Source organism: Lemur catta, chromosome 8 (assembly GCF_020740605.2).
Source record: "Lemur catta isolate mLemCat1 chromosome 8, mLemCat1.pri, whole genome shotgun sequence".
NCBI classification, from domain to species: Eukaryota; Metazoa; Chordata; class Mammalia; order Primates; family Lemuridae; genus Lemur; species Lemur catta.
The window spans coordinates 12,898,323-12,925,191 of record NC_059135.1 but is presented as its reverse complement, the minus strand read 5'-3'; the positions used below and the strand labels follow the sequence as shown (position 1 = coordinate 12,925,191).

Sequence of the window (26,869 nt, the reverse complement as noted above, 5' to 3'; positions counted from 1 at the left end):
AAAAAAGATTTGAGTCCAAAAATATTCACTGTTGTTTCTAGTAGCAAAAGCATTGCAATATTCTTTCCAATAAATAATTGCAATAGCAATTATAATTGCAACCTAAATCTCCAATGGAGGGGACGCTGTGGATGACCTTTTACCAGCTTTGTGCACTTATCCTCTAGCTTCTGTGTGCTTTGCTGCTGATGGTTTGCATCTGTTACTCTGGACAACTACTAGTGGGAGGTGACACTCGCTTTGTTAGTGAGCCTTCAATGGCTGAGAGTTCACATACACCATCCCCACCCCACAGGCCAACAGCCACTGACCATTGGTCTGAATGTAAATGACTCTCTAGAGCTTCTGAGAAGCTCTGAGTGTAGGACTTCACCAGGTATTATCTCTTGCTTGGCTTCTTCCCTTTCTAATTCCCACTTTTCCCATTCCCTTACTGTTCCTCCTGGGGGCACTTCCTTAATGAATCACTTGAACTTTATTCTTGGCTCAGGGATTGCTTCTGGGAGAACATGACCTACAACATCCAACAATAAGGAACAGTTGAGGACAGCCATCCAACACAATATCATTCAGCTGTTAGGAATCTATCTTTGAAGAAAACTTAAAGACACGGTAATATATTCAAGATATATCTTAACTGAAAAAAGCTGGGCACAGTGCCACATGCCTGTAATCTCTGTTACTCCAGAGGCTGAGGTGGGAGGATTGCTTGAGCCCAGGAGTTAAAGACCAGCCTGGGCAACATAGCAAGACCCCCATCCCAAAAATAAAAATAAAAAATAAGTAAAAAAGAAAAATATTGATGGTATAACTATGTAAAAATTATACAGAGGCACAGAAAAAAGATTACAAAGACATTAAAATATCTACACAGTTATGTTTGATGGTGGGGATATAAATATAGTTTAATTATACTGTATACTGTTCTATATTTTTCAAAATTTCTGTAATGAACGCATCACTTAAAACAAGCATCCCTATTCTGTTTATAAAAACATGAGCAGCAGGAACTTAGACTTTGGATCAGCTGAAACTTGCACTAAAGTGGAGCAGAGAATGCTACAGAGATAAATAAGAGGATCATAATGTTTTAACAAAAAGTGGTATTTATTGGAAAAGGAGAGCACTGAAAAATAATAGAGTGGGATCCCCTTACGTACACTAAGATGAATGTTACACCCCATTACAACTCATATCATTTCATGTTGAGTTTTTTTCTATAAACAGTGCCTCTATTTTGATGAACATGATTTGCCCTATTTATGTGACTAAATCAACATATTAGATACTTAATGGCAGGGATGACAGTTTTATTCCCTATGTTTAGCATAATACCTAGTACATGGTAGTAACTCAATATATGTTTATGAAATAAATTGTAATTCAATGGAAATTAACTGTGCCATTACTATTTTAGTAGCAGCAGCAATTGTTATTGCTAACTTTTAAAAGAAATTCCAATTTGTTTAAAATTTGTGTAATACATTCTTAAGTACTCAAGAGTAGTAGCTATCATTTACTGAATGTCTACTGCTATGGTCTGAATATCTGTGTCCTTTCAAAATTCATATGTTGAAATCCTAACCCCCAAGGTAACAGCATTAGAAGTTGGGCCTTTGGGAGGTGATTAGATCATGAATGCGATTAGTGCCCTTATAAAATAGACTCCAGAAAGCTGGCTAATCCCTTCTGCTGCGTGAGGACACAGCTAGAAGGTGCCACAGAAAGTGGACCCTCAGAAAACAGAGTCTACTGATGTCTTGATCTTGGACTTCCCAGCCTTGAGGGAAGTAAATTTGTTTTTTTTATAAGCTACCTATGGCATTTTGTTACAGCAGCCTGAACAAACTAAGACCTCCACTATATGCCAGACACTGTACCTAGAGCTTTATTTTCAACATCTAGTTTAGTTCTCAGCTTAAGAAGTAGGCATTAGTATTCATATTTTACAGATGATGAAAACTGAGGCCCAGGAAAATTAAATAATCTGCCCAGACTGTATAAACTGAACATGGTGAAGGATCTGATGCCTGAAAGCCGATGCTCTTGGCCACTATGCCATGCTGCGTCTTGTGATGGGGTTTAAGGAATCAACCAAGGAAAAGGTGAAGAAACGGCCTTCTTACTACCTCTCTGTCCAGTGCTTAAATCATCAAGAACTCAGAGTAAACAAGTGACCACAACTTTACAAGGTAATAGGATTGAACATAATGTTTGTTACTTTAGTGCAGCGCCAACTAGAGGTGGCAGGTGACATCGCCCCCCAGGGGACATTTGTTGGCAATGGCTGGAGACGTTTTTGGTTGCTAGATCTGGGACAAAGGTGCTACGGGCGTCTAGTAGGTGGAAGCCAGGGAGGCTGCTAAACATTCTACCCACCAGAGAGTTATTCGGCCCAAAACGCCAGGCGTGCCGAGGATGAGAGAGCCCGCTCTGGAGCACAATGGAGCACACATGCCCACCCTCCGCCTAGGTGCCACACACGACTTCTTAATTTAGAATCAAGGTCTCGGCCTGAAGTCCTATACCGTTTCTCACCAAAGCAACGACTGCACTGAGACCAGTTCACATACTGGTTCTCCCTGGCATTTTCCATCCAAGGCTTCTCTACATGGGAGAGGAAGGGATCCAACCAATTACTTTTGTGAGTCCTAGAAGGGAAGGTTTGTGGTACCAGTCATTGAAGCTTTGGCCTGCCAGCCCACCTGATCCAACTTACCAGCCCAAGGTCAGCTACAGCCTGTTGAGGAGTTCTGCAGCTACCGGTGGGGAAGCCCACGTCACTCTGAGCTTCCTGCAAGAAGCATGGTGGAAGGCGTTAACCCCAGGCCGAGTCGCTGGGCAGTTGTTCCTCTGCAGGAGGACAGGAGCCTCCCAGTGCCGGGCAGTTTTTGAAATCCTTTCCGTGCAGCAGCATCGGGGAGGCGGGGTCACACCACCGGTCACTGCCCCCTGTTGGCCTGTCCTCCCTGCTGATCGCCCTGGCAGCCTTTTTCTTGCTAAACCACAGCCAGCTCTATCATGCATGTTCAGGAAACAGAACTGCCAGGTACCTAAACTGTTCACACATACCCCCAATTGTTCTTACAACCACTGTACTCACTCCCTGGGAACTTTCTGAACCAATGACAGCCAGGTACCTGCTTAGCTAAGCAAAGCTGAGCCCAGACCCCTAGTTCCCTCCTTCCCCTCACGGAAAGGGAGGAGCCCAGCTAGAGAGGAGAGGCATCTCCGCAGGGAGCGCTGCATTAGGTCTCCACGCAGCCCTGTGCCAATCACCCCGAAAGGCCACCCGAAGGAGGTCCCGCTCTGTGGGCTGGGATGCCCTTTTTCTCAGAAGAGGCCTGAGTCCGTAGGAGACTCCGAGCCCTGCAAGTAATAGAGATGCTTTTTCTTAGTGGTGAGGGCCCCGCTTTGGCAGCATTAACAGAGGATGTGGGCTTTAATCAGGCAGGAACTGCTGGCTCCCGCTCCTATTTCAGTCGGCGGGCAGAGGGGCAGGGAAACACATACACAGGGTGTAGAGAGGGACTCTAGATTCCTAGGGCTCAAATTCCCAGTGAAACCCACTCCGTTCCTTTGATGTCAGGGTGGTATTTCCAAGGTTGCTGCATTCAGAACCTTGTGTTTGATACTAAGTATGGTTCGTCCATTCATTTATTCCACAAATCCTAATGGAGCATCAGTGTGCCAGGCACAGTGCTGGGCTGCTAGGGAGAGGAGAGGGACCAAAAGGGACTGGGCACCTACTCTCCCAGCTCCCATAGTCTAGAGCTGTGGTCCTCAACCTGGGTGATTTTGTCCCTCAGGGAACATTTGGCAATGTCTGAAGACATCTTTGATTTTCACAACTGGGTGAGGCTAGGGAGGGTGTCCTGTGGCATCCAGTGGGTAGAGGCCGGGGATGCTGCTAAACATCCTACAACACACAGGACAGCTGCCTACAACAAAGAATTGTCTGGCCCCAAATGCCAGTATGTGCTGAGGATGAGAATGCCTAGTCTAGAGGAGAAAAAAACTTTAATCAAATCATCGTATTATTGAATTGATATTTACATTCATTTTTTACATATTTACTTTACAAATGCCCTGACAGCAATTGGAGCATGCAACCAAGGCAGCTGAGGCCCACCTGGGCAGAGGGGACAGGCAGTGACCAGGGAAGTGCTCTGGGGATGGGCCACGTGGGCAGACACTGGAGGATAAACTGGACAGAGCTGACCAAGGTGCAGAGGGAGGAGGCAGGGAAGCGTGTTCCAGACGCAGGAGCGCAAGTGCAAAAACGCCTTGTGTCAAGAGAAAAAAATTCAAAATATTTTTCTCTTCGCACCATCAACACCTTACAGCTTTTGCAAGACAAGGCCGACCCCGTGGCCATGACCGTGGCAAACATCACGACACACACCAGAGCCCAGCTGGACAGAAGCTGGAAGAGCCGTTCACACTCCAATGTCCATCTTGTTCCATGACCTTCTTTCTCAACATCCAGTCATAGCACATTGCAAGAGGCAGGGCTCAAGACCCTATATTTTTCTTAGACTTGACATTAAAAGTGCAAAAAAAACCCTGCAAACATCATGAAAAGACTGGGAGAAAATATGTGCAAAACACATATGTGACAAAGGACTACTATCTAGAATATTTAAAGAACTCTCAAAAACCAAACAATCCAATTATTATTTGTTTTTTAAATAAAAAGAACAATACAATTAGGAAATGTACAAAAGACATGGACAAACATTCCATTAAAGAGGATATACGGATGGCAAATAAGCCCAGGAAAAGATGTTCAATGTTATTAGCCATTAGGGAAACGCAAATGAAAACCACAATGAGATCACTACCTGCCTATCAGAATAATTAAAATAAACACCAGTGACAACACCAACTGCTGGTGAGATGCAGAGATAGTTAACTCACACATTGCTGGTGGGAATGTAAAATGGCACAGCCACTCTGGAAAACAGTGTGGCAGCTTCTTACAAAACTAAACATGCACTTAAGTGTATGATCCAGCAATCCTGACCATTTATTCCAAGAATGAAAACTCATGTTCACCCAGAAACCTATATACCAATGTTCATAGCAACTTTATTTCTAATAGCCCCAAACTGGAAGCAACCCAGATGTTCACCAATGGGTGAATGGTTAAACAAACTGTGGTACATCCATGCCATGGAACACTACTCAGCAACAAAAAGAAAGAAACTACTGAGACACTCAACAACTTGGGTGGATCTCAAGAAAATTATACTGAGTGAAAAAACTAATCCCCAAATGTTACACAGTGTATCATTCCGCTTATATAACATTCTCGAAATGACAAAATCGCAGAGGTAGAAACCAGATTAGTGGTTGCTAGGGGTTAGGGAGGACAGGAGGGAGGCAGATGGGTGTGACTGTAGAAGGGGCATGAGGGGCCTGTGTGACAGAACTGTTCTGTATCTTGACTGTGGTGGTGGTCACACGGATCTACATGTGGTAAAACTGCACAGAAGTACACATACCAGTGCATGTGAAATGGGTAAAATCTGAATAAGGTGGCTGGATTGTACCATCGTCAATTTCCTTGTTGTGCTATTGTACTATAGTTACACAAGATGGCACTTTGCCGAAAGCCAGGTGAAAGGTAGATGGAATCTCTCTACAAGTATCTCAAAATAAAAAGGTTTTTAAAAAAAATCTACTATAAAATTTTAGTTAGCCAACAAATGCCAATGCACCTTAAGACAGATATTTCTATCACTTACTTTATTTTTCTAAGCACACTAAAACTGTAGATATTTTTTAAAAAGTTACCAAAATATGTTTTCGCATAATTGTACACTTTCATAATTATTTGGTCTGTGGCAGCATCAACTTTTCTTCTTTAAGAAATAAATAAAAGGATCTCAGACACTGTACTTGGCCTCTGCAGGCTCCTGAGACAAACCAACTAAGCTCCGATCCCAGCTCTACTGCCAATTAACTGCATGACTTTCAACAAGTGCTTAACTTCACTGTGCCTCAGTTCCTCCATCTGTAAAATGGGTGTTAATCGTAGTCCCTGCCTTAAGAGTTGTTGTGAGGACTCACAAAAGGTATTACATTTTTATTACATTTCAGGTTCTTGGGACAGTTCCTGAGGCCCCAGCCGAAGCTGGTCTCTGCCATTAACCTGTTTTCCACCCTCATCATGAAGGGCTGGGTTCCCCTCTTCTGCCTCTGAAGGTCTATACGACGCCAGCTTAACTTTCTCCTCAACTGCAAAATGTTCAAGAATTCTCATTTCTCAAAATCAAAAGGATTTTTTAAAGCTGCCTTTTTTTAACTGACTCATGATCTTTTTTTGATTTCCTTTATTTCTTTGCTGCAGGAGGGGCTCAGGGGTCTCAAATGTGACTTTATCAGAGTGTCACATCTGGTCATAAGCCCTCAGAGACGGAGACCTGAGGGGCCGTGCCCTCCCGGGGGCAGCAGCCCAGCCCCTGTGGCCTCCACCCACGGCCCTGGTGACGGGGTCAGGAAACGTCTGATGGTCACCGGCCGACTGAGGAAATGGGCGTCAGGCTCTGGCGATTTTCCTCGTGTTCTTTCCAAGGCTGCCAAGCTTGTGAATAAGGAAGTGTTTTCCTACCAGCCTGGACCTGAAATAGGGTGGGATTATACTAATTTTAAAAAGTTTTAAGGTGGCAAAGCCAGACCAGCCTCGTCTTGGTGGTCAAGAGACGCAGTGGTAGAAGTCTGGATCTTGCACCAACCTTCATCACTGTTCTGTTTTGATGGATGAAACACCTAATACAGAAAATGCTTGACAATTGCCCAAAGAGGCCATTTAGAAATAATCCTGAGCTCCATGGGAAAGCCTGTTACGATGGGAACCGAAAGAAGAGGTAATCCAGGAGAAAACCTTCCAGTTTTGCAAGCAGACCCTAAAACACAGTGTTTCTTATTTTAAAATGGGGTAGAAAGATACACAGGAGTCCCCTTATCAGTTTTCACAGACATTCTAGAATGGGAGGAAAAATAAATACTCCTCGCCCCTAACGCTGCTCTTCTCCCAGGTCCCACATCTCAGTGAGTGACAGCACCAGCCAACCCCTGGGAATCTAAGCCAGAAGCCCAGGACTCACCCTTCATCCTTTCGCTTATCCCAGGGAACCATCAACAAGCACCATCATTTGAATGGTCCACCTCTTTCCGTTTCCTCTGCCCCCAGCCCACGTGCCACTAGCATCTCTGCAGGAGGACACTGTTCCCCGAGACCCGACTCGCTGCCTGCCCTGCTCCAATGACAGGGAAAGCCGACCCGGACTCTACACCAAGACCTGAGTCAAGCCCTCCCACAGGTTCCCACAGGCTTGCGAGGAAACGCAAACCTCCTCCCACAGCCTCCGCGTCGGCCTGCCTGGTCTGGGTTTGGCTTCCTTCTCGGGACAGTGGTCCCCCGCCCCTTATTTGAGGGAGAGACATTCCAAGAACCCCCGTGGATGCCTGGAACCATGGATAGTACAGAACCTTCTATATGCTATGTTTTTCCCCATCCATGCATACCTATGACAAAGTCTAATTTATAAATTAGGCACAGTAATAGATGAACAATAATAATAAAAGAAGAATTAGAACAATATACTGTAATAAAAGTTACGTGAATATGGTCTATCTCTCTCTCAAAATACCTTATCGTGCTGTACTCACTATTCTCAGACCTCGGGTAGCTGAAGCTACGGATAAGGCAGGACTGCTGTGCCCTGTCCTTGCAGTTTGCAGAACCTGCCCAGCTGTTCTTAGCCTCAGGCCTCCACGCTTATGTTCCCTTTAACTGGTACATTTGTTGTCTTCCCTTCCCTTTGTGCCTGTGAGCATGGTGGGGACCTAGTCTGTCCTGTCACCTGTACCCCAGCATCTAACATGGCACATGGACACCGAGGTGCTCAATACACAATTAAGGCGTTGATGAAGAAGCCAGGCCTTCGATGGTCAACTTAAGTTGCATCATATACTAAGGTCGATTACAGAAGCCACCATTTTACAAGCAGGTATAGTCTAAAGCTGTAGTCCCCAATCCCTGGGCCGGGCCCTGGTACCAGTCCCTGTTGCCAAAAATGTTGAGGACTGCTGGTCTGAAGTATCTGGGGAGATCTTTTTTTTTATTTTTATTTTTTTAAGAATTTACATATATTCTACAGCAAGGTTTCACAACCTTGGCACTCTTGACGTGTTGGGCTGAATATTCCTTGTTGTAGGGGGCTGTCCTGCATATTGTAGGATATTCAGCAGATCCCTGGCCTTTATTCATGACATGCTGGTAGCACCCTGCCCAGATGTGCCAACCAAATGTTTGTAGACATTGACAAATGGCCCTGGTTATTTGGAAGGATCACCCTGGTTAGGAACCACCATTACAGAGAAAGGTTAGAAACTGGAGGTTAGTATTTTAATTCTGCAAAAAAAATGCCTAATTAACTGATACTGTCCGAATCACATGAGTACTAATGCATTTTAATACAGCATTACCTAATCACCACTTACAACATCATTTCAGTGGGAACATGCATTCCAAATCCCTAGTAACATTTATGAACAACCATGGAAGGGCTGATTATTCCATCCTGAGAGGCTCAACTTAGCTTTCTGTGTCAGTATAGTAGGTGACGGGTGATGTGAAATGGCACAAAGAATTGGTGCAGAAGGTACAGGGAGTCAGAAAGGAGTCAGGGGAAGGACAGGGCTCCTCATGTCTGATCCAACCTTGTGTGTGACACATAAGAACAGAAGGGAGACACTAGAGAACGCCTTAGTGTTTGGGGTCCTTCCGGAAAGCATCACCCCGCAGTTAAACATTTTCTTTCTTTCCGTGGTGGAGCAAAACCCAGCAAGGAGATGTGAAGGGCTGAGTCTCAATACTGATCTAACTCCCTCTCCACCCGATGCCCTTTTACTAATATAATGCTCCTGAGCTTGGAGCACCTCTTCAGGAATGCAAAATGATTCCTACTTTTACCTGCCACACTGCAACAATATTTTCAATTATTGGTTAAACTGCAAATGCCCCACGAGTCATTTAAATAAATCTCATATGTATGAAATAGTCAATTGTGTTCTCTGAGCAATTCCCAGCTGTAAAAATAGAGCCACACTGAATGTATTTTTTTTCCTGCAGCTAATTGAAAATACTGCACATATAATGCATGATTTAAAGCACCCATGAGGAATTTCAATTTGCATTCCCTATTTCAAATGTACAATCAAATGCTGTCTTAAAGGGCTCCACACGTTTAATTCAATATTGCTTGCCCAAAGCCCTGACCACTCCTAAATTTCAACAGCTGAATTGATGATCGGAGGTTTTTAATGCTCCAAGTGACTTTTAAAAACAATGGCTTTAATAGGGCTGCTTTTCCTGAGAAAACAAATATTCCAGACTTGACTGGTTCAAACCTCTGTGACCCAGAGAAAATCTCCCAAATGGCAGCCAGGAGATGCCTGCCAGGAGGAAGGACCCTGTACAAGAACGTCCTTCGATCAAGAGTCGAAACTGTGATCTCTTAAGTGCTCATAGCTGCTGCCCTGGAGTTAGAAAGGCCACCTCGATATTCCTGGTAGTTGATCAAGATGGTTGATCAAGGATGGCTGAAGATGAAGAGAGGGGCTGCCGCAGTGACCTGTGCTGAAGGAGGAGAGTCCCGAATCTTGGGATCTGGGGAAAAGGTGTCATGAGGTTTATGATCATCTTCATTTCTAATTGAGCTTTAGAGTTTGCACAAACAGCTCAAGAGCTTTCCTAGTTAATGAAACAGTTAATGAGGTTCCTAAGCCCTGAGGAAAGGACAAGTTACAAAGAAGAGAAAGCAAAGCTTGACCTGAAGAGCTTACAGACCAACAGAAGATAAAAATCCTTAAGGACTAAGAAATGAGGTAGAAAGTGACATGTGGTATTAAGAGCTTCAGGTGAATGAAGAAGGCACTCTTTGCTTTTACTGTACATGCAATAGCACTGTTGGGTTACTAATGTCCTCCACGCAACAAATTAGTAAGAAGAGGTGAAAATGGAAACGGAGCCACACCTTTCTCTAACGGGCAAGATGAGAGAGAGTGACTCGAGGTGGTGGCAACTGACAAATGATAACCAGCAAAGAATTAAAAGCATCAGAATGTAAAGAGTTACATAATGGACACTAGATATATACTTATTGAATGAATGAAAGTACTAGTCACAACTTAGTGTTATTCCTTAGATATGCAAACCTTTAACCCTTGGCTTTTGTTTCACAAGTTTCTAAATAAAATGAGAAATAATGAAAGGACTCAGAAATTATCAATTTCAATAACCTGTCATCAGGAGCTATTCTCTTACATTATCCTACACTACAATTAGTCTATAAGGCATTCTCAACATCTAGGAATGAAGGGACCTAGTGTGTGCGATGTTGTTGATCCACTAACCGCCCCCCTCCTTCCTGATTGATCAGGGAATTTCCTACAGGCCATAGGGAACTGACCCAGGTTTTACTTCTGTGACGTGGGCCATCAACTTGCTTTTACGTGGTACTTACCAACCAACCTTCCCATAACAAGCAGGCTTCCTGTGAAGATTTTGTTAAGGTAGGGAATGTGCTCATTGGCCAAGAGGCCCTCTTATTATCATTCATCCATCTCTCACGAGTCTGGTAACTGTTAGTCAGTCTCTCCGACCTGCAGCCACCCTGCTGTCCCGACAAACTCTGAGTCTGTCTCCTGTGCTTCATGCTGGGGGTACCCCTGAGTGACTTCATCTAAACAGCCAGCTTCTGACATCATGCAAATAAAATGCAGCACCATTTGGTGATCCGTCCTATGTTCTTTCTTCTGCCTTTTGCAGTGGATAGTAATTACTTACTACTTACTACCTTTCCCAGGGCAAATGGAGGGAAGGCAGGAAGGTGCTGAGCTTGTGTTATGGAACCTGACGGGGAAGAGTGGGAAGGAAGAGCTCAGTGTGGCTAAATCAGCCTCCTGATACACCTATGTCCCCAAGTAGGTTCACTTAAGCAGTTTAGTAATTAAAAAAAAAAGCTTCAGGGAAAATAAACAGAGTACCTTCCCTACCCTCCCTCCAAATATATCATAGACATTGCATTAAAACAATGGATTCTTGTAGGAAACATGGAGTAAACATTTTCCATTTTTTATTAGATGACTTTAGGGCTGCTTTGAGATAAGTTTTAGCATCCAAAGAAGTGATCCTGTGATACTTGGGTACACATTCTCTTCTTTTTCAGTTTTCCATTCTGGTTCTTGTATTTAAGACCCTCTCTACCCAGGCTTGGTACAAGAAACCCACACAGGCTCGGTCCATCGAAATTCTATGGTGTCACCGAAATAAAATAGTTACCTAGAAAGAGTCTGAGCTGGGTACAACAGGTAGATGGTCCCTGGTTTCCTTGTTTTAACTTCTCGGGGAATACATGAGTCATCGTCCAAAATATAGTAAGCAAGGAAATTAAAAATATATATTTCTATAGGCACAGGGTCTGGAAATACTTCTAAAGTAAGAAAAAGGAAAGAGGGTTGGGGAGGATATGAGAACGTAGTTAAACTTCTACTTTAAGAAAGGTTCCTGCGCTTTTACCTCCAACTCTGCTCTTTTTGCTCTTTTCTTACAGTACCAAAGAGTTTGTAAACACAATCTCAAAGGAATGTTAAAAAAAGACGACCACTCTATATTTAAATGTTGGGTTTTTTTCCCCAACAAGTAACCATCAAACCAGAGAAGTTCTTCAAGGCTTAGAAACTATCAGAGGTGACGGGAAGTGCAATTCCAAACATGGATTTGGTCATTCAGCTACTGAGGTTCTTGCTTCACCCCGACTCAGTTTCCTTTGCTGCAGCCAATGCTAATACCTTCCAAAGGAGCGTGGAGCTGGGGACACATTTGGCTGTTTCCCAGAAGAAACCTGTGTCCACTTTGACACAATTGTGGATCAGACCTGCTGTCGGGCCCCAGGCCTCCCTGCATGGGATGAATCACACAACCGCTCTGGGATTTTGTCCCCTCACCTAGAAGATCAGCAATAAGCCTCCTCCCTCTGCTGCTGTGAGGTTTGCACGAGACACCATGCTGGAGAGAAATGTGACCACTCTTAGGCATCACAGAACTTTTCTTCTTGGGACCAGGCTGCTCCCCCGACCCCAACATCCACAGCTAAGATAGAAGAACAAGGATTTCTAGACTTAAAACTCAATGGCTTAATGAGAGTTCTTCTCACCGTTTTCTAACCTGGAGTATAAGATACTACACCGGGGGACATCAGGGATGAAGGAGGCCGAGCTTCCTTTTGCCATGAACTTGCATTTCATAGGTGAGAACGCCTCCCCTGTGTCTCACAGCCAATTACAGAGATAATGTTCCCCGGCGATGGGGCTGGTGAGTAGATGCACAGGAGATGGGGGAGGAAATGTTCATAAAGCTCCTACTGCGTGCACAGCCCTGTGAACATGCCATCTCTCTGAATGTCACACTGATGCAGAGAGGTTGTGTGCCCTGCCCATGTCACTTAGAAGGGGGGAGAGAGAGCACTCAGGTGTGCCCACCACCAGGAGACTGGGCTTCTCCCAGAGAGAGGGTTACCTGCCTTCCCCCTGCCAAGTCCCTGTGGGTTCCTTTTCCTGCCCCCAGTCAGAGCACAGGATTGGCGTTGGTCCCATTCCCTTACTTTCACCCCTCCGTTTACCCCCAGACACAGAACTGTGTTGCCAGCAAATGTGACAACCCTCCCCCACACTGGTAGGCACCCCTTCCTCCAGCATAAATCCTTTATTTCTTTGATTAACTTCTAATTCCCATATGTACTTGAATATAAGGCAACCCCCAGAAAAGGCAACCCTCTTCTTTTCCCAATGAGAAAGATCCCTGCCCACCCACACAAGTTTTGGTCAACCTGGCTAAATAAACTTTATGACTAATACATGAAATCACACATATTATGAATTAGAAATACTGCTTTTCTTTCCACCCCCATTTTCCATGAAGTAATGCAATTCAGAGTCTTCCCAGGCATCTTCCACATGCGTGTCCTCACCTTCTGAGGTGTCTAACCATTTTCCCAAGCACAGCACCTCCTTACCTTCCAGCTGCCTGTGACACAGCACTTTTCGAATCTATGTGAGGCACTGGCACGAAACACCTGCAGTAAGCCCTTCATAGTGCATCAGGACGGTTGCCCTCAGAGATATTAATAAAAATATATTCATGATCCCCACAGTGTATTATTGACTGTGTTACTTTAGAAAGTGACTTTTAATGGTCTTAGTAGAATTCCATCTGACAGAGAGCAGCTAGCTTTTCGACAAACTCATTTCCGCTTCTTCCCAACCACAGAGCTGGACTGTATTTCCTAGTCTCTGTGGTAGGTGGGAGTGACCATTAGACTTTGTTCCCAACACACAGAAATGATAAACGCTCGAGATGATACATCCCCTAAATACCCTGACTTGATCATTACACACTCCATGCATGTAACAAACTATCACATGGACCCCATAAATATGTGCAAATATTATATATCTCAACAAAAAATATATGTAAAAAAAGACATTAAGAGAAAAAAAAAGACTGAACGGTATTATACTTAATGAAACGGGAGTGAAGCAACATATGCCATTCGCAGGGCTGGCCCAGCAAAGCCTCCCATAGGCCGTCATCCTCCACAGTATTTCTGCTTTGATGCTGACAAGCACCATGACCTTGGCAACAGCCTGTTAAATAAAGTGGAGCCACAAGATGGCTGTGTTACTGTATCCCCAGGTTTCAAATAGACACACCCACTTTGGGCTTTATGCAAGTGGAAAATAATCTTCCATCGTGTGTGAGCCACGGTACATGCCAGGGTTTATTTGTTGCAGCAACCAGCATTGCCCTAACTGATTCAACATTCGGCATCTGGCAATGGTGAAGTCATGACCTCAGGAATAGTAACTAAATCTGTATTCAATTTCTTTGCTTCTCTCTCTTTTAATCTAACCCCTTTTCACCATGCAACCTCAATAAGCACTGCTAAGGAAATACTGACGAAGGGAACTGTAAGCTACTGAGCCCTCCCCATCTGTTCTCAACCAGTCACTTGTAAGTCTCATCCCTCCAGGCTTTTTTGTGAACTCTGACTGATGAACGTGTCAGAATCTCGTAATAGCAAAGACTGTAAGGACCCTACTAGACTACAACTCCCTTTTTCTCCGAGGAAAAATTTTGAGGAAATTTTTTGCTTCATATCTAGGTACACAAGTTTTAAACTGGGACAGTCTTTTTCCTAGAGACAATTTTACATTTCAGTGCCTTTTAATGATTTATTAAGGCACTGCTCAGGCAAGTTTGCATGCCCAGCCCCGAAGAGACCGGGACGTAATGCAGCGTTGCACACTGCCGCGTCTCGTGGTCATGAGTATTTAATGAAAGTAAAAGTTACACGTGAGTAATGCTTCACACCTTTCCACAGCTGTCCATTAAAACTTTCAGCTTCTTTTTAAGGGAACTAATCTCCCCTTTGTGAAAGAGTTATCTGCTTTTATTCAGCCATAGAGAGCATGTGAGAGAATAACCAGCCAACTCTTAACTGACACAAATCAATAAATGCCAATTCTGCAAAGTTTAGGGTTAAAAAAGATTTTGTGGAGAGTTAAGTAAAAGAAAACAATAAGGACTGTATTACCCATGAGGGTTATCTAGACATTCACGCTTGTGCACAGAGACTGTCCTCTGGTGCATATTATCATGAGTAGTAACTGACATTTAAGTCCCTTCTCTTTGTGCAAGGCTTGGCATTAGCAGTACTGAGCCTCCTGCCAGCCACCTGGAAACTGGGCATTACTACCCTCAGCTCACACAGGAGGACATCAAGACCTGGACGTCCTGTCACTTGCCCCTGTTCCTCATCTGCAGAACTGTCTTGGGCCGCTGAGGCGTCAGCATGGCAATGCACAGAAAGCACCTTCCCAGCCCACGGCTCACTTGGGCATCAGCTCCAGCCCTCAGGGTGACAGACTGCTCTCCAGGTGTCTTGTCATGACCAAGAGGGCGGGGAAAGGACTCCTGTGCAGCCTTCCCCAACAATTCAGTCCTCACTGACCACTGCCAGCTTGACCTCCCAAACACCTCATTAGTAGCGCTCATTTAGGCAGTTGATTATTGACCTAGTACAGGAATTAGGGACAGGGTGGGAGTGGCAGAACTCGTTGGCTCCAGTGGAGAAATATTTTATCACTATGGTGCATGATGATAATAAAAAGTAAATCAATTCTAAGGCAATTTCATTATTACTTTTAAATCCTCTAAAGACAATGCATCCCGATTGCCTCTCCTCCCCACTATGGTATGCTACTGGTCTAGACGACCTTGAATTTGTTAGAGTATCACAGAAATGCCCTTTCTACCTAAATAGACAAGCCCCTCCAAGGTTGACCTGTTTCGTAGGTATTTCTGTGCCCCTCCAAGAACCTATCGCAGAGTAAGTGCTCAAAGGCTAGCTCTGAGCTGCCTGCCACCCAAACACAATAGCGCTGTGACCTTCAGTTCCCCTGAAGTCCCGTGCGGGGCAGATACATCGAGAGCGAGTCTTGCGGGAATCTCTCTGCTCTCTGGTAAGAATCTTCCTTGAGAACATGGGAGTGAAGGGAGAAAACACGACAGAGAAAAGGGGACATGAATCAGCCATGTGGCCCAAGGGGATGGGTGGGGAGGGCCACTGAGTTAGTGGGGTCCTCTGTGGGCTAATCGGGTGTGAGTGGCAGGTGATGGCAGTTCTGCTGCCACAATGAACCAGGACTTGGCACAGGTGATAGCCGTCAGAGACAGGAATTCTCAACCTGCCACAGCTCTGACCTTGACACGTGACTTAAGTCACTGTATTTGTTGTTTCCCTGCCTGTGAGTGAGGGACAGTACACTCTTCCTCTGCAAGGAGGGCAATGTCCTCACCACCTCTATTCTCTCGCTATGGAAATGCAGCACAGAGAGTGGAGTATTGCACCTAAGGCCAAACAACTACTAAGTGTGGAGCTAGGGTTAAACCCAAGTTCATCTGACTGCCAAACTCATCCTCTGTCCAGCAATGTTCCGACCTTTAATCGGTGGGGCCTTGTGTTGTTGCTCAGCCTCAGTCATTCATTGAAAATAATGTTTCAGGACTGAAATGTCTACCATGGAGACACATAGACCTGGAGTCTATATCCCACCAGTGGGAATCTGAGCAGTTGTTCTACACCTTGAATCACAGCTTTCTCACCTTTAAACTAGGACTAATTTCTACCTATAAGAGTTAGTAGGATTCAACAAGATCTTGTATAAAATATGCCTAACAGTACTTGACATACTGATGATTCATAATTTTTCATTTCTTTCTCTCCCCTTTGAAGCATCTTTTGGGCACTTCTGTGCCAGGTATGGTAGAAGGAGCCCGAAAGAATAAGGTAGACTTGAAGGTTCCTACTGGGTCAGATAAGATACATACACAACTAGAACACAAGGTAGAGAGCAGTACAAAAGCATAAATTTGGCCGGACATGGTGGCTCATGTCTGTAATCCTAGCACTCTGGGAGGTTGAGGCGGGAGGACCACTTGAGCTCAGGAGGTCAAGACCAGCCTGAGCAAGAGCGAGACCCCATCTCTACTAAAAATAGAAAAATTAGCCAGGCGTGGTGGCACGTGCCTGTAGTCCCAGCTTCTAGGGAGGCTGAGGTAAGAGGACTGCTTGAACCCAGGAGTTTGAGGTTGCAGTGAGTTATGATGATGCCACTACACTCTACCCAGGGCAACAGAATGAGGCTCTGTCTCAAAAAAAAAAATAAATAAACAAACAAAAAAAATATATAATTCTGCCACCATACATGTAAAAAATGTACTTATCCTATGCAAAGAAACTGTAGGCTACTAAGTGACATATATACATGGGAACAACTCTGTCTTCATACCTTCAATTATGCTAAATTAATTTACATTAGTATGATCAGCACTTTGATATTCATGATTTACCACCCTGCTGCACAAGAACAGGTTTATTATGAATACTTTGGCATCTTCAGCCAATCCTCCAAATTGCTATTTTAACTAATATGTTAGAAATTACCACAGATTTGGCATAAGATGATTTGAGTCTTCTAGTAAATTAATTTCAGAGAGAAAATCCACATGTTCAGAAAGAAAATTCTCTTTAAAATAAAGTCATCACACAGAATCTCCCTGGCATCTCCCGCCTCACAAAGCAACAGTTCAGGTGTGGGCACATGTTCAGACTGTACAAAGTCTCAAGTGGATATATGCCAGAGAAATCCGCCCAAATCATATCAATGGTAGCAGAAAACACACTTCTTATCTGGGAATGTTTGCTAAGGTTAATTCCACATTCTTAGAACTCTTTTGCATATCAAAGGAATAAAATCGTAATTAAATGACCATGTGTTTTAAATACATTCAGCAAGTGTTTAAAATGGTTATTTTTGGGTATCTGAACATCATCAGACATAGTAGAATGACTGTGTCACAGTCTGAAAAAAAAAAAAAGAATGAAAGGAGAAGTGTCTGGATGCTACCCATGCAAAGACCTAAATACTAAACCAAATCAGAGCTCCTCAACCTTCTTGGTACCAGGGACCGGTTTCACGGAAGATAATTTTTCCATGGACGTGTGTGTGTGTGTTTTAACAGGCTGCTGACCGGTACCTGCAGCCTGGGAGTTGGGGACCAAAGAAATAGATTATTCTTCCTACTATATAGACATTTATTCATTCTTCACAACTAACCTAGGGGGAAAAAAACACCCACTGTAACAGGGCTACCTGCAATATGCCCCTAGAAAAACCTCCTGGTAACAGGGCCGTTTACATTTCCTCCCAAATGCAAGGCTGGAGTTGGAGGGAGGTTATTTCATGCATCAGCCATCCTTTGCTTCGTGGCCAGTGCACAAGAGCCTGAAGCCTCCAGGAAGGACAGATGACCAGCGGATCACGGGGAAGAAGTGCCCACTGAGAGTGTTACAGGAAAGGGGTGCAGAAACATAGCACGCAAACACACAGAGCAAGCCGCTCATTCACCCAGTCAAAGACACAATGAAAACATGAGTCTCGAGGAAGTTAAGTACTCACCTGTACTACTGTGACAAATAAAAGCTAGCACCACGGCCACCTGTGTGCCAAAAATCAGTTCCATTCCTGCCACTGTGCTCAGCACCTAAGGTATACCTTCCTTTTTATCCTCACAACACTTACAGGGTGGTTACCTTTCTGCCTAACTCGCAGATGAAGAAACTGAAGCTTGGAGAAGTTAAGAAATTGAGCTATGGCTCATAGCCTGCAACTTGTAACTGACAGACTCAAACCAAACCCAGCTGGCCTCCAAATTCCCCCCACTCATTACTATTCTATGGAGGAAAAGGAGGAAATCACTACTATTCAGAAGTGACATATTTTGAAATAAAGCTAATACTATAAACTTTAGAAAAAAGAAGAGCTAAATCCTAAACAAAGTTCAATTAGGCATCTTTTAGAAACCATTCCGCACCTGTTCTTTGGTTCTATTGAGTTCTATACAGCTAGCCTGTTATTCCCTTGAAATCCGTATAAATGCACTCTACCTTCTCACTCCAAAGGTCAGTACTAATTTTAGATTTCAAGCCCAGAAAAAGGTGTCTAAGGAACAAAATGGGGAGGGAGGTGCAAAAGGCATAAAAACATTACTCCAGACATGACACAAAAAGATTGGCCTCTTCCATCTCATGTGTTTTGGTGGTGTTACTAAAGGAAGGTGTGTGGTTTGACAGGAATTTCTTTTTGAGAAGGTATAAATATTGATGGGATATAAACCTTCAGCAATCCCTGGTACCCGCTCATCGTTCCCACATTTACAGACCTGGCTCCAGGCTCTGGCATTGACACCCCCAGGCCCTGTGACCAGGACACACAGGCTGTAGGACCGTGGACACTTTAGTTCCTCTACACTCTTCTTTCCCAGCTGTAGGGGCGGGAATGATATTAATATCTATGCGAGAGGCAGGCATGAGGCTCAAGGAGACCACGCAGAGCCTCTGTCAATGGAAAACTGAAAACCAATGGCGGTTGGGTAACTTGCCTACCCCGGACACCCTTCTCAATACACCCTCACACCTGACCACAGGGCTGAACATGTGACTCTGCCTCAGCCAATCACAGCACCCCATTCACCCAGCCATAGCCACTGGTACCAGGAAGGACATGTGGCCAAAACTGAGCCAATCAGAATTCCTCCCTAGGATTCTCCCAACTAGAACTGGCAGGGAAGACCCTCTTTCCTCTCAGCTTAGGAGGCTGGAGCTACCTGCAGTCATGGCAATCAGCAGAGAGAAGCAGAGTTAAGAGACCAGGAGGGACAGAAGAAAGTCTCAAGGCCCCCAGTCTTTGGCCAGAGCTACCTCTGCCATGCCTGGGGGTGGGCAATGTAAGCAACAGCTCTCCCCTGGTTTCTGTCTGAGTTATTTTGATTTGGGTTTCTGCACTTGTAAGCAAAAGATAACACAGTAGTTAATAGTTCTTATAATCTGCACAGTGACCAAATCCTCAATAAAAGTAACTTCCTCTTAAGTGGATTTCTTATTTTAAATATGCAGGAGAAAAAGGGATCTTAGGAGACGAAGCAAACATTGCCATTATTTATATAGCACTTTCCCCAAAGAAAGAAATAAGTATCTATTTTTATTTGTAGTCACCTGATTCATTTCGAGTGGGCTTCCTATTTGGCATTAAACTCTCTCACATACCCACACCCACTTTCAAGATCTGGTCCATAAGAACTCAGGATAAAAACAAGTGGTTATTTTTTTCTATAATAGCCATATTTTCTGGCACTACACAGAGGGAGAAAGCGGGGGAGACAGCACTGATGCTATTTTCGGTATGCTCTCAAGAGAAATTCCCCAGGTTACCGGAGTTTTCACTGGGGTGTTGGGGGGTTACAGCAGCAAAGTGTATTTACCAAGATTTGCAGCCACTGCGAGAAATCCTTTCTGCCTCTTCACAGGATATTTTTTCTTTTACATTAAAGATCTCCTCCATATTATCTTTCTCCTAAAAATTAACTGATAGAAATGGAAAGGCACAGTGGCTTCTAATTCTCAAATGATCTTCTGAAGCAAAGGGCAGAGTCTGCAGTTGAACTAGAAGCCTGAGTGCTCCCGATCTGATCTTGAACTAGGGTGTCCACCTCAACCTTTGGAGGACTCTGAGGATGAAAGAGGGGACATATTTGTCAAAACACACAAATGAAATTACAAATAGTCAGAGGATTGCTTAGGCTCAGTGGCCACCCCATACACAAAAAGAACCCCAGAGGGGATGCCAACTTCTCTGGACTGGGCTTACGGCCAGACCCAGAAATCTAACAGCAGAATAAAGACGAGACTCACTGACTGTGGAAATAGACTTGGCCTGTTGGATGAAAGGTAGTGCTTCTCAAAAAAGAAACAAAACAGTACTAATCTTTTCGTGTTCTTAGACAAATTGGGAACTTAGAGATAAGACATAACCTAAAGATGTAGTTTACTGCCTTTGACTCCATTCTGCACCTAAGAGTATTTTTTTAAAACCCAACATTGATTTTCAGATCAGGCATGCAACCTCTTCACGAGGAGAGACGGTTCAGGAAGAGAAGATGGGCACATTTATGAGTGGAGAACAGGTTTACAAAGAAGATCCAAGTAGATGGGACCCAATTTATTTAACATTTTTATAAATGCGTCTAAGTGGGAATACAAACTAAATCTTCATTTTGGCCCACAGTGCTCTGAGTACTAACACAGAATGATTTTACAGGCTTTTAAATGAGAGAGAGACAGAATCTCACAGTACAAAAAGCACATAATAATGCATTTAAGAAAAAAATCTCATCAAGACTTGACACTTATGAGAAAACTGGATCAGAAAGTTAGCCAAGAAATCATAGGTTTTTAAAAATAAGACACCTTGAGATCATTTATTTCAACATACCCATTGTATAGACAAGGAAACTGAGTTCTAGATGGTTAACTATACAGATTGCTGGTGGCGCCCTCTTTCACCCTGCTCTTTCCACCAAATGTAGCTGAAGATATTAGCTGAAAAACTACCATGGGAAAAAACAAACAAACAAACAAAAAAACTTAAAAAGGGTCACCAAGAGGTCAGATCTCACTATCACTAAGAAGGTTAATGGAAATAAAACCAAAAAGCATCCTACTTTGTACAAACCATGAAATGCAGATTGTAGCCAAGCCAACAGACTTCAAGGAAGACCGAACCAAGCCAAAAAAAGATTCAGATAAGGATAACTGAAGTGAACACAGGCACAGAAGCACTTCTGTATTAGACTTCTGTTTTTTTCTAAGTAATGAGTTATCTCAAAAGACAGCGTTGACCAAAATATTTTAAAGTATTGACACATACATTAAATTTGAAAGTATCGAAACCAGATGTAGAGGGTGGGGGAGATACCTCCCCCTTAAGCCTGAAATACATGCACTCTTCCATAAAGCATGCAGTAAACTAATGCAGATATGGTTTAGTTCAAATGTCTGTTAAATGCCTTTGGGTCACACTGTTGCTGGTGCAAATAAGACTAAAACACAGGCACGTCTTCATGAAGCTTAGAGTCTAGCGGGTAGAGCATGTTGCTGTAACACACAAACTGCCATCACAGAGGTATGCACAGGGTAGGTGGTACATGCGTGTGCACACTGCACCCATGCCACAGGGGGTAGGTGGTACATGTGTGTACACACTGCACATGTGCCCCAGAGGGCTGGGGGTAGTGACTGTCAGGAAGGACTTTTCAGAACAGGTGATACTAGTCTTGAAAAAGGGAAAATGAGCTCGACAATGAATGCCGTGGGAGAAAGACAACTGCAGGCAGAGGTACTGCAGGAGCAAAGGTGAGGAGGCACCGGGTAGCACCACGGTACACCCACGGTACACGGAGTCTACAGGAAGTTCAGCTTGCAGGAAAATAAAGTTTCAGAAAGGAGACAAGGCCGGGAGGTAGGAAGGGGTTGAAGAAAGCTTCAACTTTGTCAGGTCATTACAAATGGCCACAGCCTGGTAAGCCCATGTAATGCTGTGGAAAGTTCCCCAGCTTCGTGCTAAGAGGACCTTAAGTTCTGGGCCAGCACTGTCCAAAGGCAGCAGAGTGACCTTGGGAAGACGCTGTATGACTCTCAGCACCACGTGTGAAACAGGGCCCTCCCTGTCCCAAGGGCTGAGGGCTCCTGGGGCAGCCTGTGCCTCCCTATGTACAGACTCGCCACTGCTGTCTGCACTGTGGAACTGACCGGTCCCATCTCCACCCAGGGGGGCTGTGAGGAGGTGGAGGTGGTGGTGGGGAGGTCTGTGGAAATGGTTTGTAAACAGCAGAGGCTGCAGTCTTGATGCAGGTGAGCTAGCACTAGAATTCTGTATTAACCACCCTACAAAGTTCAAAAGCACCTTGAGACACTCAGGTGCAACGTGGTATAGAGACAACAAAGAGCTCACCTTTCAATCTGAGATCCCCAGCCTGTGATGTGACATCACCACTCCTTCAGAGTCGGGGTTTATCCCCAAATCAAGAAGGAGGCACTGTATTTTTATCGGGAAAGACACAAGCAGATTGGAATGTGGGGGGCTGAAGTCACACCAGCAATAACGTGAAAGGCAATTAGAAGGGACGCCAGATTCCCAGGCCAATGGTCGTCTCAGCCTAGAGTCGCTAGCTCCGAAGTCCATGGGAGCCAGAAGCTACTGTAAGTGAGGGCCACGGGGCCAGGGGGGCCCAGAACGTAACCAGCCTCCAGCAGGGACAGGTATTGGAAACTCGGCACCGGCGAGTGTGGCCACACGGGAACATATGCCTCTTATTCCAGGTCTTCTAACTTTTCAAAGAAACTATTAATCCAAGTGACATCTTCAGATTCCTAAATATTACCTCAATTTTTGCATACTTTGTTCAGCCAACAACACATCTGCCAGCTGGAAGTGGCACATTGGCCACCATTTTACCACCCTGGACTCTGCATGACTGTGGCGGAGGTTTACGGGAGTTCACGCTATGGAGAAGCAACTGGAGCTGGCAACTGTCTGGGTGCGGGGAGTGCAGGAGCCCGGCGCCAATGTGAAGCTCCTGCTCTAACACCTCGGTGGATGATGGAGCCACTGCCCAAAAAAAAAAAAAAAAAAAAACCCAGAGACTAATCTCTGGTAATAATGAAGCGGATATAAGGTGGGCAGTGAAAGCTAAAATCAGTTCTAGACTTATCTTGGGTTTTCTTGCCTAAAGGACATGGATACGTACAATAGACTGCAGGTAACCGGTTGGAATACACGACAATGCTCTTAACTGGGACACCAATCTGGGACTCACTTCATAGTGGTGATAGTGGAAGCTGTGGAAACGTGATCCACCCAAAGACTCTACAGACAGCAGAAGAGGGCTGAGAACAGAACCTGGGTAACCCCGGGAAGCAGCAGAGATGCCAGGGAGGAAGAAGGAAAACCAGAAGATGGCAACTAGGGAGGAAAAAAGCACCAGAAAGGAATGAAAGAGCCTCATCAAATGCCGCAGAGAGGTCTGGTGAGTACCTAGAAGATGGCTTGTTCAGGAAATCATGGGGTCTTCTGCTTTGGGGAGACCCTGGCCAGCTGGCAGAGAACAGAGCAGGAAGGGGAGACCAATGCGAGAAGCCTGGGGAGACGTGGTGGTTACTACAGGTGAGCTGGGGATGCAGGGACAAGGGAGGTTAAGGCATTTAAAAAATACTGCTAAAAAAGAAAAGAGTTCCTAGGGAGAGACTGCAGATAAAATGAGAGAAGGGAGGGAGATTCCTGAGGAAAGGGAGGCACTGTGACTCAGGACACAGCTGGAGACATTAGTCACTGCCACAAGGAGGTTTTCTCTCTAAACTTCCCTAAGTTCCCCAACCAACGTGACTTTCCTTCTATCATTCTACCCTATTCATTTTTTATCATACATTTTATAATATATTTATGTTTGCTTTTTGTCTGTTTTCTCTCACAAGAATGACAGTTCCAAAAAAGTGAGGATCTGCTACATGTACCCTACATGAGGACCTAGCAAAGTACCCTCACACAGCAGATGCTTAAGAAGATTTATTGGATGCCTGGGTAAATACGGAAAAGTTTGTAGGGGGAGAGGGGATAGGACAAAAAAAGACCCTGGTGACCTCTGTTTTCTTGATTGAGAGGGCTATGAAGTCACCTAGCAAACCTGAAGCTTAGAGATCTCTTGTGTTGAAGATCACAATGAAAATCTCAGTTTGCAACCAGAAAAGAAGGAGCTTGTGGGATGGAGACACTAATATACTAAAGTTTCTGATTTCAGAAGTTGAGCATCAAGTCAGGCACAGTGGCTCACGCCTGTAATCCTAACACTCTGGGAGGCCAAGGCTGGAGGATTGCTTGAGCTCAGGAGTTGGAGACCAGCCTGAGCAAGAGCAAGACTCTGTCTCTACTAAAAATAGAAAAAAAAATTAGCTGGGTGTGGTGGCACACGCCTGTAGTCCCAGCTACTCAGTACGCTGAGGCAGGAGATTGCCTGTGCCCAGGAATTGGAGGTTGCAGTGAACTGTGATGATGTCACTGCACTCTAGCTGGGGAGACAGAGTGAGACTCTGTCTCAAAAAATAAATACATAAATAAATAAGAGAAGTTGAGCATCTCTGGGAGACAGTGAGACTTGGATGTAGAGGACTTAATAGCTGGAGTGGGTGGAGGCCACTGGATTTGAGATGATCAAGGAAGTGAGAATCTAGACTCTAGATCCCCCACACAGACTTTGGGACAAGAGGAGGAGAAAAAAGCCATGAGCCAAGGTCCCCATGCTGTGGGAGAAGGAATGGCTGGAAGAGATGGCAACATGGAGGTGGAGCCAAGGACCTAGCCAGGTCACCACCCCATTTCCAACTCTACCACCTCCAACAGTCTCTGACTACTATTTAATCCCCATGTGAGGGACTGAAAATTAATGTCCTTTGGAGACTAAGTAATTTTAAAATTATACTAACATGTGAAGTTCACGGGAGGTAGAAATTTTCTGCATAGATCAGTTTTGTGTTTAGAATAAAAGATGGATGACATTTTCATGACCTTCAGTAATTGCCCTGCACTGTACAGTATTTTCAAACATTATTTGAATAAAGAATCAAGACTTGGGTGTTCAAAGAAACCTCAGATGATTTAGGCTAGCACTTTCATTTGCATAGCCAAAAACTTTAATGAAGTATCTCAAACAGCAAATAATTACTTATTTAGATATGCAGATAGTACCCTGAATTTTCAAAGTGTGGTTTAGGATGCACAGATTAGCAATGTTGACATTTCTTCCAGCTCTCTGTGTTCAACTTTTGATATAAAATCTCCAAAGTACAAAATTATCACATAAATTGTTCCAGAACAGTTCAGAGAAGTAAACTGCTTTCTAGCTTGAAAGAGAAAGCTAAACCTTCAAACACCTTTTTATGTTGATGCTAAATATAAGAACGTTCTCTGCAAAGTAGTCAAAGCAAGACGCAGTAGCATCTGAGATTTCTCCACACACACACACAAAGACTGTGTTTCGTTCATTAAAACACCAAAACCATCAACAGCATCTTCCACAGTACCTGAAGGTGGAGTGCTGTCTTATGTAATAGAAGCCTTCCCTCTCTGCTCAGTTTGTGGGCAAATTAAACGCCTAATTTCGCCCAGAATTTCTGAGTACTGTACTTTCACTTTACCTGTAGTCACTAAGCAGCCTCACAACTTGCATTTCTACAGATGATGAAAATAGCAAAGACCTGCTCAATAGGGTTAAAACGGTTGCCAAAGGCCAATTTAAGGGGTCTCCTCCAAACCACTGCTCACCTCCACCCTGCTCAGGCCGAGGTAACAAGGAAGAGTCCGTTTGTCTTTCCGTGTCCGGCGCCACACAGGCAAAGTACGGGGCAGGGGACGCCCGCGAGTAGCTGGGTAGCTCAGGTTCAGGGTCATGGGCGCCAGCTCGGATGGACAGACAGAGGCCACGCCGGCCTCGGGGACTCTCTCGGCTGGCCCCGGGGCTCCCAGGTGTGGGCACATCTGGACACCCCAGCCGGCGCGCCCCGGCTTGCCCTGCTCGAGTCCCACCCGGGGTGCCCAGCGGGCGGGACCGATGAGCCCGGCGCGCACCCAGCCTTGGCCGCGGCAGCCAGGGGGAAGCTGAGAAAGTTCCCTCCGCCTCGACGTCGGCGCCCCGGGTCCCGCTCGCCCCGCAGCCTCCGGGCCGGGCGCAAGGTCGCGGTGCGGAGCGGGCGGCGCGCGGAGCCCCGGGGACCGTCCCCCGCGCCGGGGGCAGGGCCGGCCGCGCCCCTCCCGCGCCGGGGACCGCGCAGCGCGTACTCACCGCTCGGCGCTCGGATCCCCAGGTGGCGGCCGCGGAGGGCGGCGCGGCCGGAGCCGGAGCCGGGTCTCGGCGGGGCGGGCGAGCCGCGGGAGGGAGAGCGGCGGCGGCGGCCGGGAGGGTCAGGGCAGGGAGAGAGGCGGCGGTGGCGCCTGCAGACGCCGCGCAGCCCGGACAGCCCCACAGCGCGAGCTGGGCGGCCGCGGCGGCGGGGGCTTTATCGGCGGCGCCGCGCGGGCCCCCGCCCCTTCCTGCCGCCCCCGCCCCCGGTCCGCCCCGCCCCGCCTTCCCGCCGCCTCCTTTGTGTGCCAGCGGGCCGCCGCGTCCCCGCGCCCGCACTCCGGGACGCCCCCGCTCCGCCCGCGGCCTCCCGGATCGTGCCCCCCAGGGGTCCCCGTCGTGGGGCAGCGCCCGGAAAGCGCCTGGGAGACGCGCCGATCCCGAGGTGCGGGCCAGCCGGGGCCGAGCTGCACGTGGGTCGCCTGGATGGGTGCGTGGGGGGTTGCTGGG

General features: G+C 45.6%; 1 protein-coding gene across 2 annotated transcripts in view; it reads right to left on the bottom strand.

Annotated features, from left to right (window-relative positions):
• SERPINE2 (serpin family E member 2) overlaps positions 1-26,542 on the bottom strand; it is a 59,059-nt gene extending 32,517 nt beyond the window's left edge. The window contains exon 1 of one of the 2 annotated variants that reach the window (XM_045559102.1): positions 26,363-26,542. The gene's annotated coding sequence lies outside the window, so the exon portion shown is untranslated. The remainder of the gene's footprint in view (positions 1-26,362) is intronic. The other variant, XM_045559103.1, reaches the window with a different exon arrangement.
• Positions 26,543-26,869: the final 327 nt, after the last annotated feature.